This window comes from Zea mays, chromosome 3 (genome assembly GCF_902167145.1).
Source record: "Zea mays cultivar B73 chromosome 3, Zm-B73-REFERENCE-NAM-5.0, whole genome shotgun sequence".
NCBI lineage: Eukaryota > Viridiplantae > Streptophyta > Magnoliopsida > Poales > Poaceae > Zea > Zea mays.
Window position 1 is genome coordinate 19,258,914 of NC_050098.1, and position 13,109 is coordinate 19,272,022.

The window sequence follows — 13,109 nt, forward strand, 5'->3', positions numbered from 1 at the left end:
CCGACATAGCAGGGTGTCGAGCGCATCGTGGAAGTGACACCCGCGAGCAGCGTCGCGAGTGATGGGTCGAGCAACCCATCCTTCCGGCTCCTGGTCAGCGGAAAGGTCGGTGTCGTGGCTCGAGCTGCTGTCTCCACCTCCGTCGTCTGGGTCTCCTCCAGCAGCTACTCCAGCGGCTGGGCGCTCAGTGGTGGTGCAGGGGGCGCCTCCAGGGGAAGCACAGGGGAGCAGCTCCTCACAGACTCTATCTCCTGCTGGAGCGAGAAGGAGGAGCTTTGCTGCTCCTGCTCCTGTCGTCGATGCTCCTGCTCCTCATGCAGGCGGTGGTGCAGCCTCTCCAAGTGGCTGGACTGACCGGTCACGGGACGGCGAAGCGGACGCTCCGCGAGACGAGAGGGTAAGAAGGGGATGACAGACTTCCGTGCGGTGTGTCTAAGACGAGCCATCTACAAAAGACACCACAAGCATAAGAGTGAGAACAGAACTAGTATGACCAGCAAGTAATGAACCATAAATAAATGAAGGATTAGAATAAAACACAATTTTCAGGATGGTATAATATATAGTAGAACATAGGTTTGGTCGATATGACCAACTTTTGAAGGGATACCAAAGTCAAGGCAGGGACAGAGGTCTATAATCCTTAGAACGACCATTCTACTCTAGGTTAGCGGTCCTACAGTCAGCACGGCTTTGATACCACCTTATGTCACACCCGGTTTTAGAAGGCAAACCGAATGCGAACCATGTACGTGCCAGGATCAGCAATTCACGTACACAGCAGTTACATAACTGGACATCATCACACAGTGCTCAAATAATAACATAAAGGGGAATAATAGTCGATTACATCATATGTCTGAGACATCCACATAGTCTTTACAATAATCAAAGTGCGAAAACGAAATATAGATAAACGTGGCCTTCACAGGCAGCCGACTGGGGGTTGCCTCTAACCCACGCCTAGAACTCATCGTAATCTTGGAACTCCTGGTGGTCTCCTTCCACAGCTTCATCTTCTCCTGAGCAGGGGTTGCAATGCTGACAACCTGAGGAGGGGGGGGTTTGGTGTGTAGATCAAGGGTGAGTACACATCAACATACTCAGCAAGTATCCTGTTTGGCTGTAGTGGACTAGCTTTATGTGGGGGTAAGTCAAGCAGTTGCTTTTAGTTGGTCAGATTATTTCTAGTAGAGAAAGCCAAGTTTTAGAGTTAACCCACGTTATTAACCCAAACGTACTCCTTTCCAAACAGAAATAGTACCACTTACCATTACCAGAGTCAATACCAAGAACCATCAATCTCATTGCCACCTGCAATCCGAACATCTCTGATCAAGTATCACTAATCACTGGAGCTCCCTTGGCCGCTCATAACCGCGAGCACGGCTGATATATCAGTTTTCATACACTCTGCAGAGGTTGTGCACTTTACCCACAAGCCGTGATTCCCTTTCTGCCTGGAGATCATGACTCTCCATTGATCACTACCAAGGTGACTCAGCAGGGCATCACTACGTAGCCTTTACAAAGATTCCCCGGGGTTGTAGCTGCCCGTTAGGTTTCTTAAATGCACCGCACTCCTCCCCAAGGGGCGAACCCAAACTTGGCAGAGTGAGCCGCATACACCGAGCCCCATTGACGGCACGACGGCTAAGCGAACTACACCCCGGTTCCTCTAATTATTCAGCTAAGGGCATCCCATTCCATCCTCACGGTTGCACTATTTTCCCGGGTGGTCATCCAACGAACAGGTCCTTACGGAGAGGCACTCGAGAAACCGCTCGAGCCCCCTTGAATGACACAAGTATAACATAATAATAAAGGAGGGGAAAACAGCGTATCATTGATAATTCTCATCATGTTCATTGATTAGAGTTGAGCAATAGCATAAAGCTAAACAATAATAATCCAACCCAAATAGGTAAACAAGGACATGTATAACAAAAGCTAGTCAATCCTTAGGTATAACTGTGAAATGCGGGAGGTGAATTAAAGAATGTATAGGACAGAGATAGGTCAAGGGACACTTAACTCCACCAACCAGCTGCTGCTCAGGGACTTCTCCTGCGAGTTCCTCGGGCTCTTCAACCAGATCGTTCTCTAAACGAGCGCAAACATACATACATACATCCACACATTTAATACAAAAGAACAGTACACCATATAATAGAATGCAATAAATAAACAGACGTTCCACGCGGGGCTCGCAATTACGGTTAAGAGAGAAAGAGGAAAAAACAGTCGAGAAACGTTCACGTTACATTATTATAAATTAAATCACTCGCTTAATAGAAGGGCATTAATTTGGACACTACGTTTAGCATAAAGTAAAGTGAAGTTCCACATTTAATCATTATAAATAATTGAAGATGAATGAAAGGGAGTGGTCGCACGGCGAGACGTACGACCCCACATTTAGATTGAATTGAGAAATAAATGACTCGCCGCGCGACAGAGCGCGCAACGAGATTCTTGCATTAATTATAAGTAATACGTTAAGCGTTGCGCGACGAAACGCATGACGGCTTACGTCAACAGAACTGAGTTTAAAACGAATCATCGCGCGACGAAGCGCGCAACACAACACTTTAATAAATATAAATAAAAAGAATCATCACACAACAAAGCGCACGACGCAGCACGTCGACTAAACAACAATTAAGATAGATTAAAACGGGGTTAAGCGCAGTGCGACTACGGTCGCACGCGCGAGAGCACGCTGCGCGTGCCGAAGGCACGCGAACCATGCAGGCGCGCGGGACGCGAGTCGCCGGGGCACGGGTGCGGACAGGGGCGCGGCCGAGGGCGGGCGACCAGGGCGCGGGGCCGGGCATGGCCGCCGGGGTGCGCAGCAAGGGCGTAGCCGTCGGGGCACGGCCGGGGAGCAGGGGCTCACGGCGGGGGCGGGCTTGGCGGGGCGAGGCCGCGGCGAGGGCGGGCTTGGTGGGGCGAGGGCGCGCGCGAGTGCGGGGCCGAGCCACCGGCGTCGGGCGCGGGTGTGCAGGGGGCCGCAGGCGCGGGGCCGGGGAAGGGCTTGCCGGGGAGGGGTCTCGTCGGGGCGGGCGCGGCCGATCCGCCGGGGGCGCGGCTCGCCGGGGCAGGGAGGGCGCGGGACAGGGGCCGGGCGCGAGGCCGGGCGCGGGGAGGGAGGGGCGCGGCGCGGTCGCGAGGGCTCACCGGGCGCGGGACGGGGAGGGGAGGGCGCGGCCGAGCCGGCGTCGGGGCGCGGGACGGGGAGGGGAGCATGGGGCCGGGGAGGTCGCGACCGCGGGCGGCGCGCAGGGGCACGGCCGAGGGGCGGCGCGGGGACCGAGGCGGCGCAGGGCGCGCGGGCAGGAGGGTCACGCGGGGGAGAAGAAGGGGAGGGGAGGAGAGAGAGAAAAGGGAAGGGGAGGGAAAAACTCACCTCCGGGGATCCAAACTCCGGCGATCTCGACTCCAAACCCTAGGGCACCACGGAGAGAGAGAGAGAGGTGGAAGAGGGAGAGGGAGGTTACTGCGCGGGAGAAATCAAATTAGACAAACGAATCTAGGGGAGGGGGGCACGCACATGGGGTGGGCAGGGGCGCCAGGGGCGCTCGGGCCGGACCGGGCCGGGCTGGGCCACACCGCGGATCGAAACCCACGACACGCACGACCATTAAACGAAATCCAATCGCGAACCGAAATCCGAAACGGAACGAGACGAACACGCGACATCAGACAAAGAAATGCGCTTCGGCATGATGCAACACCCATGACGCTTAAGTTTTGTTTATACATGACACGGACACCTGTCACTATACTGGTTTGAAATTGGGAAGAAGGAGCGAAACGGGAAGAGAAAAGAGAGTAACGCTCGAATTTGGTGAGTGAAAAGAAGAAAAAATTCTACCCCCAAATTCAGGGTGTTACAGTAAGTATTGTCTAGTTATTGTGGATGATTATTCTCGCTTCACTTGGGTGTTCTTTTTGCAGGAAAAATCACAAACCCAAGAAACCTTAAAGGGATTCTTGAGACGGGCTCAAAATGAGTTCGGTTTAAGGATCAAAAAGATTAGAAGCGACAACGGGAAGGAGTTCAAGAACTCACAAATAGAAGGCTTTCTTGAGGAGGAGGGCATCAAGCATGAGTTCTCTTCTCCCTACACACCACAACAAAATGGTGTAGTGGAGAGGAAGAATAGAACTCTATTGGACATGGCAAGAACCATGCTTGATGAGTACAAGACTTCGGATCAGTTTTGGGCCGAGGCGGTCAACACTGCTTGCTACGCCATCAACCGGTTGTATCTTCACCGAATCCTCAAGAAGACATCATATGAGCTCCTAACCGGTAAAAAGCCCAATGTTTCATATTTTAGAGTCTTTGGTAGCAAATGCTTTATTCTTGTTAAAAGAGGTAGAAAATCTAAATTTGCTCCTAAGTCTGTAGAAGGCTTTTTACTAGGATATGATTCAAACACAAGGGCATACAGAGTCTTTAACAAGTCCACTGGACTAGTTGAAGTTTCTTGTGACATTGTGTTTGACGAGACTAACGACTCTCAAGTAGAGCAAGTTGATCTTGATGAGCTAGATGATGAAGAGGCTCCATGCGTCGCAATAAGGAACATGTCCATTGGGGATGTGTGTCCTAAGGAATCCGAAGAGCCTCCACATGCACAAGATCAACCATCATCTTCCTCAATACAAGTATCTCCACCAACCGAAGATGAGGATCAAGCTCAAGAGGATGAAGAAGAAGATCAAGAAGATGAGCCACCTCAAGAGGAGGGCAATGATCAAGGGGGAGATGCAAATGATCAAGACAAGGAAGATGATGAGGGTCCAAAACCGCCACACCCAAGAGTCCATCAAGCGATACAAAGAGATCACCCCGTGAACTCCATCCTCGACGATATTGAAAGTCGCCTAGAGGGGGGTGAATAGGGCGAAACTGAAATTCTCAAAAATAATCACAACTACAAGCCGGGTTAGCGTTAGAAATATAATCGAATCCGCGAGAGAGGGTGCAAAACAAATCGCAAGCGAATAAGAAGTGAGACACGTGGATTTGTTTTACCGAGGTTCGGTTCTCGCAAACCTACTCCCCGTTGAGGAGGCCACAAAGGTCGGGTCTCTTTCAACCCTTACCCTCTCTCAAACGATCCCGCGGATCGAGTGAGCTTTCTCTTCTCAATCACTTGGAACACAAAGTTCCCACAAGGACCACCACAAGATTGGTGTCTCTTGCCTCAATTACAAGTGAGTTTGATTGCAAGAAAGAATCAAGAAAGAAGAAAGCAATCCAAGCGCAAGAGCTCGAAAGAACACAAGCAAATCTCTCTCTCTAATCACTAGGGCGTTGTGTGGAATTTGGAGAGGATTTGATTTCTTTGGTGTGTCTAGAATTGAATGCTAGAGCTCTTGTAAGTAGTTGGGAAGTGGAAAACTTGGATTCCATGAATGGTGGGTGGTTGGGGTATTTATAGCCCCAACCACCAAACTTGACCGTTGGTGGAGGCTGTCTGTTCGATGGCGCATCGGACAGTCCGGTGCACACCGGACATGTCCGGTGCCCCAGCCACGTCACCAGTGCCGTTGGAATCTGACCGTTGGAGTTCTGACTTCTGGGCCCGCCTGGATGTCCGGTGGCGCACCGGACATGCACTGTAGATTGTCCGGTGCGCCAGTATGGGCGTGCCTGACCTCTGCGCGTGCAGCACGCGCATTTAATGCGTCGCAGGTAGCCGTTGGCGCCGAAATAGCCGTTGCCCCGCTGTTGCACCGGACAGTCCGGTGCACACCGGACAGTCCGGTGAATTTTAGCGAAGCAGCCGAAGTTAATTCCTGAGGCTGGCGAGTTCCGGAGGCCGCCCTTCCTTGGAGCACCGGACATGTCCGGTGTACACCGGACAGTCTGGTGAATTATAGCGGAGTGGCCTCTGTAAATTCCCGAAGGTGACGAGTTTGAAGTTTGAGTTCTCTGGTGCACCGGACATGTCCGGTGGCACACCGGACAGTCCGGTGCTTCAGACCAGAGGAGCCTTCGGTTGACCCTTTGCTCTTTTGTCAAACCCAATACTTGGTCTTTTTATTGGCTAAGTGTGAACCTTTTGCACCTGTATAATTTACACACTAGAGCAAACTAGTTAGTCCAATATTTGTGTTGGGCAATTCAACCACCAAAATTATTTAGGAACTAGGTGTAAGCCTAATTCCCTTTCAATCTCCCCCTTTTTGGTGATTGATGCCAACACAAACCAAAGCAAATATAAATGAACTAGTTTGCATAATGTAAGTGCAAAAGGTTGCTTGGAATTTGAGCCAATATAAATACTTACATGATGTGCATGGATTGTTTCTTTGTTTTTAACATATTGGACCACATTTGCACCACAAGTTTTGTTTTTGCAAACTCTTTTGTAAATTCTTTTCAAAGTCCTTTTGCAAGATAATCAAAGGTAAATGAATAAGATTTTTCAAAGCATTTTTAAGTTTGAAATTTTCTCCCCTTGTTTCAAATGCTTTTCCTTGACTAAACAAAACTCCCCCTCAAATAAATTCTCCTCTTAGTGTTCAAGAGGATTTTAAGATATCAAGTTTTGAAAATACTACTTGCTCCCCCTTTAGAACACAAAGAGATACCAATTTGAAATTTTCCAATTGAAAACCATTAATTTTAAAATTAGGGTGGTGGTGCGGTCCTTTTGCTTTGGGCTCATACTTTCTCCCCCTTTGGCATAAATCGCCAAAAACGGAATCATTAGAGCCTTTAGAAGCACTTTCTTCCCCTTTGGTCATAAATAAATGAGTGAAGATTATACCAAAGACGGAGAGTGAAGCGGAGCGACGGCGAAGAATGAGTAGTAGAGTGGAGTGGAAGCCTTTGTTTTCGCCGAAGACTCCAATTCCCTTTCAATATACCTATGACTTGGTTGGAAATATACTTGAGAACACATTAGTCATAGCATATATCAAAGAGACATGATCAAAGGTATATTTATGAGCTATGTGTGTAAATTAGCAAAAGAAATTCCTAGAATCAAGAATATTGAGCTCATGCCTAAGTTTGGTAAAAGTTTGTTCATCAAGAGGCTTGGTAAAGATATCGGCTAATTGATCTTTAGTGTTAATGTATGAAATCTCGATATCCCCCTTTTGTTGGTGATCCCGAAGAAAATGATACCGAATGGCTATGTGCTTAGTGCGGCTATGCTCAACGGGATTATCCGCCATGCGGATTGCACTCTCATTATCACATAGAAGAGGAACTTTGGTTAATTTGTAACCATAGTCCCGCAGGGTTTGCCTCATCCAAAGCAATTGCGCGCAACAATGTCCTGCGGCAATGTACTCGGCTTCGGCGGTAGAGAGAGCGACCGAATTTTGCTTCTTTGAAGCCCAAGACACCAAGGATCTTCCCAAGAACTGGCAAGTCCCCGATGTGCTCTTTCTATTAATCTTACACCCCGCCCAATCGACATCCGAATAACCAATTAAATCAAATGTGGATCCCCGAGGGTACCAAAGCCCAAACTTAGGTGTGTAAGCCAAATATCTCAAGATTCGTTTTACGGCCGTAAGGTGTGATTCCTTAGGGTCGACTTGGAATCTTGCACACATGCATACGGAAAGCATAATGTCCGGTCGAGATGCACATAAATAAAGCAATGAACCAATCATCGACCTGTATACCTTTTGATCGACGGACTTACCTCCCGTGTCGAGGTCGAGATGCCCATTTGTTCCATGGGAGTCTTGATGGGCTTGGCATCCTTCATTCCAAACTTGCTTAGAATGTCTTGAGTATACTTGGTTTGGCTAATGAAGGTGCCCTCTTGGAGTTGCTTGACTTGGAATCCTAGAAAATACTTCAACTCCCCCATCATCGACATCTCGAATTTCTGTGTCATGATCCTACTAAATTCTTCACATGTAGATTCGTTAGTAGACCCAAATATAATATCATCAACATAAATTTGGCATACAAACAAATCATTGTCAAGAGTTTTAGTGAATAAAGTAGGATCGGCCTTGCCGACTTTGAAGCCATTTGCAATAAGGAAATCTCTAAGGCATTCATACCATGCTCTTGGGGCTTGCTTGAGCCCATAAAGCGCCTTAGAGAGCCTATAGACATGGTTAGGGTACTCACTATCTTCAAAGCCGGGAGGTTGCTCAACGTAGACCTCCTCCTTGATTGGTCCATTGAGGAAGGCACTCTTCACATCCATTTGATAAAGCTTGAAGCCATGGTAAGTAGCATAGGCCAATAATATACGAATTGACTCAAGCCTAGCTACGGGTGCATAGGTTTCACCAAAATCCAAACCTTCGACTTGTGAATACCCCTTGGCCACGAGTCGAGCTTTGTTCCTTGTCACCACACCATGCTCGTCTTGCTTGTTGCAGAAGACCCACTTGGTTCCTACAACATTTTGATTAGGACGTGGAACTAAATGTCATACCTCGTTTCTCGTGAAATTGTTGAGCTCCTCTTGCATCGCCATCACCCAATCCGAATCTTGTAGTGCTTCCTCTACCCTGTGTGGCTCAATAGAGGAAACAAAAGAGTAATGCTCACAAAAATGTGCAACCCGAGATCGAGTGGTTACCCCCTTATGAATGTCGCCGAGGATGGTGTCGACGGGGTGATCTCGTTGGATTGCTTGGTGGACTCTTGGGTGTGGCAGCCTTGGTTGTTCATCCTCCTTGTCTTGATCATTTGCATCTCCCCCTTGATCGTTGTCGTCGTCTTGAGGTGGCTCATCATTGTGTTCTTCAACTTCATCAACTTGAGCCTCGTCCTCATCTTGGGTTGGTGGAGATGCTTGTGTGGCGGAGGATGGTTGATCTTGTGCATGTGGAGGCTCTTCGGATTCCTTAGGACACACATCCCCAATGGACATGTTCCTTAGCGCTATGCACGGAGCTTGTTCTTCACCTATGTCATCAAGATCAACTTGCTCTACTTGAGAGCCATTAGTTTCATCAAACACAACGTCACAAGAAACTTCAACTAGTCCTGAGGACTTGTTAAAGACTCTATATGCCCTTGTGTTTGAGTCATATCCAAGTAAAAAGCCTTCTACAGTTTTAGGAGCAAATTTAGATTTTCTACCTCTTTTGACAAGAATAAAACATTTGCTACCAAAAACTCTAAAATATGAAATATTGGGCTTTTTACCGGTTAGGAGTTCATAGGATGTCTTCTTGAGGATTCGGTGTAGATATAACCGGTTGATGGCGTAGCAGGCGGTGTTGACCGCCTCGGCCCAAAACCGATCCGATGTCTTGTACTCATCAAGCATGGTTCTTGCCATGTCCAATAGAGTTCGATTCTTCCTCTCCACTACACCATTTTGTTGTGGGGTGTAGGGAGAAGAGAACTCATGCTTGATGCCCTCCTCCTCAAGGAAGCCTTCAATTTGATGGTTCTTGAACTCCGTCCCGTTTTCGCTTCTAATTTTCTTGATCCTTAAGCCGAACTCATTTTGAGCCCGTCTCAAGAATCCCTTTAAGGTCTCTTGGGTATGGGATTTATCCTGCAAAAAGAACACCCAAGTGAAGCGAGAATAATCATCCACAATAACTAGACAGTACTTACTCCCGCCGATGCTTATGTAAGCGATCGGGCCGAATAGGTCCATGTGTAGGAGCTCCAGTGGCCTGTCACTAGTCATGATGTTCTTGTGTGGATGATGAGTGCCAACTTGCTTTCCGGCTTGGCATGCACTACAAATCCTGTCTTTCTCAAAATGAACATTTGTTAGTCCTAAAATGTGTTCTCCCTTTAGAAGCTTGTGAAGATTCTTCATTCCAACATGGGCTAGTCGGCGGTGCTAGAGCCAACCCAAGTTAGTCTTAGCAATCAAGCAAGTGTCGAGTTCAGCTCTATCAAAATCTACCAAGTATAGCTGACCCTCTAACACTCCCTTAAATGCTATTGAATCATCACTCCTTCTAAAGACAGTGACACCTACATCAGTAAATAGACAGTTGTAGCCCATTTGACAAAGTTGCGAAACAGAAAGCAAATTGTAATCTAAAGAATCTACAAGAAAAACATTGGAAATAGTATGGTCAGGTGATATAGCAATTTTACCCAATCCTTTGACCAAACCTTGATTTCTATCCCCGAATGTGATAGCTCGTTGGGGATCTTGGTTTTTCTCATATGAGGAGAACATCTTCTTCTCCCCTGTCATGTGGTTTGTGCACCCGCTGTCGAGTATCCAACTTGAGCCCCCAGATGCATAAACCTACAAAACAATTTTAGTTCTTGACTTTAGGTACCCAAACGGTTTTGGGTCCTTTGGCATTAGAAACAAGAACTTTGGGTACCCAAACACAAGTCTTGGAGCCTTTGTGTTTTCCCCCAACAAACTTGGCAACTACCTTGCCGGATTTGTTAGTAAGCACATAAGATGCATCAAGAGTCTTAAATGAAATGTCATGCTCATTTGATGCATTAGGAGTTTTCCTTTTAGACAACTTAGCACGGGTTGGTTGCCTAGAACTAGATGTCTCACCCTTATACATAAAAGCATGATTAGGACCAGAGTGAGACTTCCTAGAATGAATTTTCCTAATTTTGCTCTCAGGATAACCGGCAGGGTATAAAATGTAACCCTTGTTATCTTGAGGCATGGGAGCCTTGCCCTTAACAAAGTTAGATAAATTCTTTGGAGGGGCATTAAGTTTGACATTGTCTCCCCTTTGGAAGCCAATGCCATCCTTGATGCCAGGGTGTCTCCCATTGTAGAGCATACTTCTAGCAAATTTAAACTTTTCATTTTCTAAGTTATGCTCGGCAATTTTAGCATCTAATATTGCTATATGATCATTTTGTTGTTTAATTAAAGCCATGTGATCATGAATAGCATTGATATCAACATCTCTACATCTAGTACAAATAGAAGTGTGCTCAACGGTAGATGTAGAGGGTTTGCAAGATTTTAATTCTACAACCTTAGCATGCAACATATCATTCTTAGTTCTAAGGTCGGAAATAGTAGCATTGCAAACATCAAAATCTTTAACCTTGGCAATTAACTTTTCATTTTCAATCCTAAGGCTATCAAGAGAAATATTCAATTCATCAATCCTAGCAAGCAAATCAACATTATCATCTCTAGGATTGGAAATTGAATCAATACAAACATGGGAATCAACCTTAGCAATTAATTTAGCATTTTCATTTCTAAGGTTGTCAATGGTCTTATGGCAAGTGCTTAGCTCACTAGACAATTTTTCACATTTTTCAACTTGTAGAGCATAAGCATTTTTAACCTTAACATGTTTCTTGTTTTCCTTGATTAGGAAGTCCTCTTGGGAGTCCAAGAGATCATCCTTTTCATGGATGGCACTAATTAGCTCATTTATTTTTTCTTTTTGTTCCATGTTAAGGTTGGCAAAAAGGATACGCAAATTGTCTTCCTCACCACTAGCATTATCATCACTAGAAGATTCATATTTAGTGGAGGATTTAGATTTAACCTTCTTCCTTTTGCCATCCTTTGCCATGAGGCACTTGTGGCCGACGTTGGGGAAGAGAAGTCCCTTTGTGACGGCGATGTTGGCGGCGTCCTCGTCGTCGGAGGAGGAGTCGGTGGAGCTCTCGTCGGAGTTCCACTCGCGGCATACGTGGGCATCGCCGCCCTTCTTCTTGTGGTACCTCTTCTTTTCTCTCCTCTTTCCCTTCTTGTCGTTATCCCTATCACTGTCACTTGATAATGGACATTTAGCAATAAAGTGACCGGGCTTACCACACTTGTAGCAAACCTTCTTGGAACGGGATTTGTAATCCTTCCCCTTCCGTTGCTTGAGGATTTGCCGAAAGCTTTTGATGATTAAGGCCATCTCCTCATTGTCGAGCTTGGAGGCGTCAATTGGTTGTCTACTCGGTGTAGACTCCTCCTTCTTCTCCTCCGTCGCCTTAAACGCCACCGGTTGGGCCTCGGACGTGGAGGGCTCATCAAGCTCGTTGATCTTCTTTGAGCCTTTAATCATACATTCAAAGCTCACAAAATTCCCGATTACTTCCTCGGGAGTCATTAGTGTATATCTTGGGTTACCACGAATTAATTGAACTTGAGTAGGGTTAAGGAAAATAAGTGATCTTAGAATAACCTTAACCACCTCGTGGTCGTCCCACTTCTTACTCCCGAGGTTGCGCACTTGGTTCACCAAGGTTTTGAGCCGGTTGTACATATCTTGTGGCTCCTCCCCTTGGCGAAGACGAAAACGACCGAGCTCCCCCTCGATCGTTTCCCGTTTGGTGATCTTGGTGAGTTCATCACCCTCGTGCGCGGTCTTGAGTAGGTCCCAAATCTCCTTTGCATTCTTCAACCCTTGCACTTTGTTGTATTCCTCCTTGCTTAGAGAGGCGAGGAGTATGGTTGTAGCTTGAGAGTTGAAGTGCTCAATTTGGGCCACTTCGTCCGTATCGTAGTCTTCATCCCCTACGGATGGTACCTGTGCTCCAAACTCAACAACATTCCATATACTTTTGTGGAGTGAGGTTAGATGAAATTTCATTAAATCACTCCACCTTGCATAATCTTCGCCATCAAAGGTTGGCGGTTTGCCTAATGGAACGGAAAGTAATGGAGTAGGTCTAGATGTACGAGGATAGTGTAAGGGGATCTTACTAAACTTCTTGCGCTCTTGGCGCTTAGAAGTTACGGATGGCGCATCGGAGTCGGAGGTGGATGTTGATGAAGTGTCGGTCTCGTAGTAGACCACCTTCCTCATCCTCTTGTGCTTGTCGCCTTTCCGATGCGACTTGTGGGAAGAAGATTTCTCCTTCTTCTCCTTGTGGTGAGAAGAGGAGGATCTTTTCTCCTTCCGTTTGGAGGAGTCCTTCTTCTTCTCCTTCCTCTTGGTGCGGGACTCTTCCGATGAAGTGCTCCCTTGGCTCGTAGTGGGCTTGTCGCCGGTCTCCATCTCCCTCTTGGTGTGATCTCCCGACATCACTTCGAGCGGTTAGGCTCTAATGAAGCACCGGGCTCTGATACCAATTGAAAGTCGCCTAGAGGGGGGGTGAATAGGGCGAAACTGAAATTCTCAAAAATAATCACAACTACAAGCCGGGTTAGCGTTAGAAATATAATCGAATCCGCGAGAGAGGGTGCAAAACA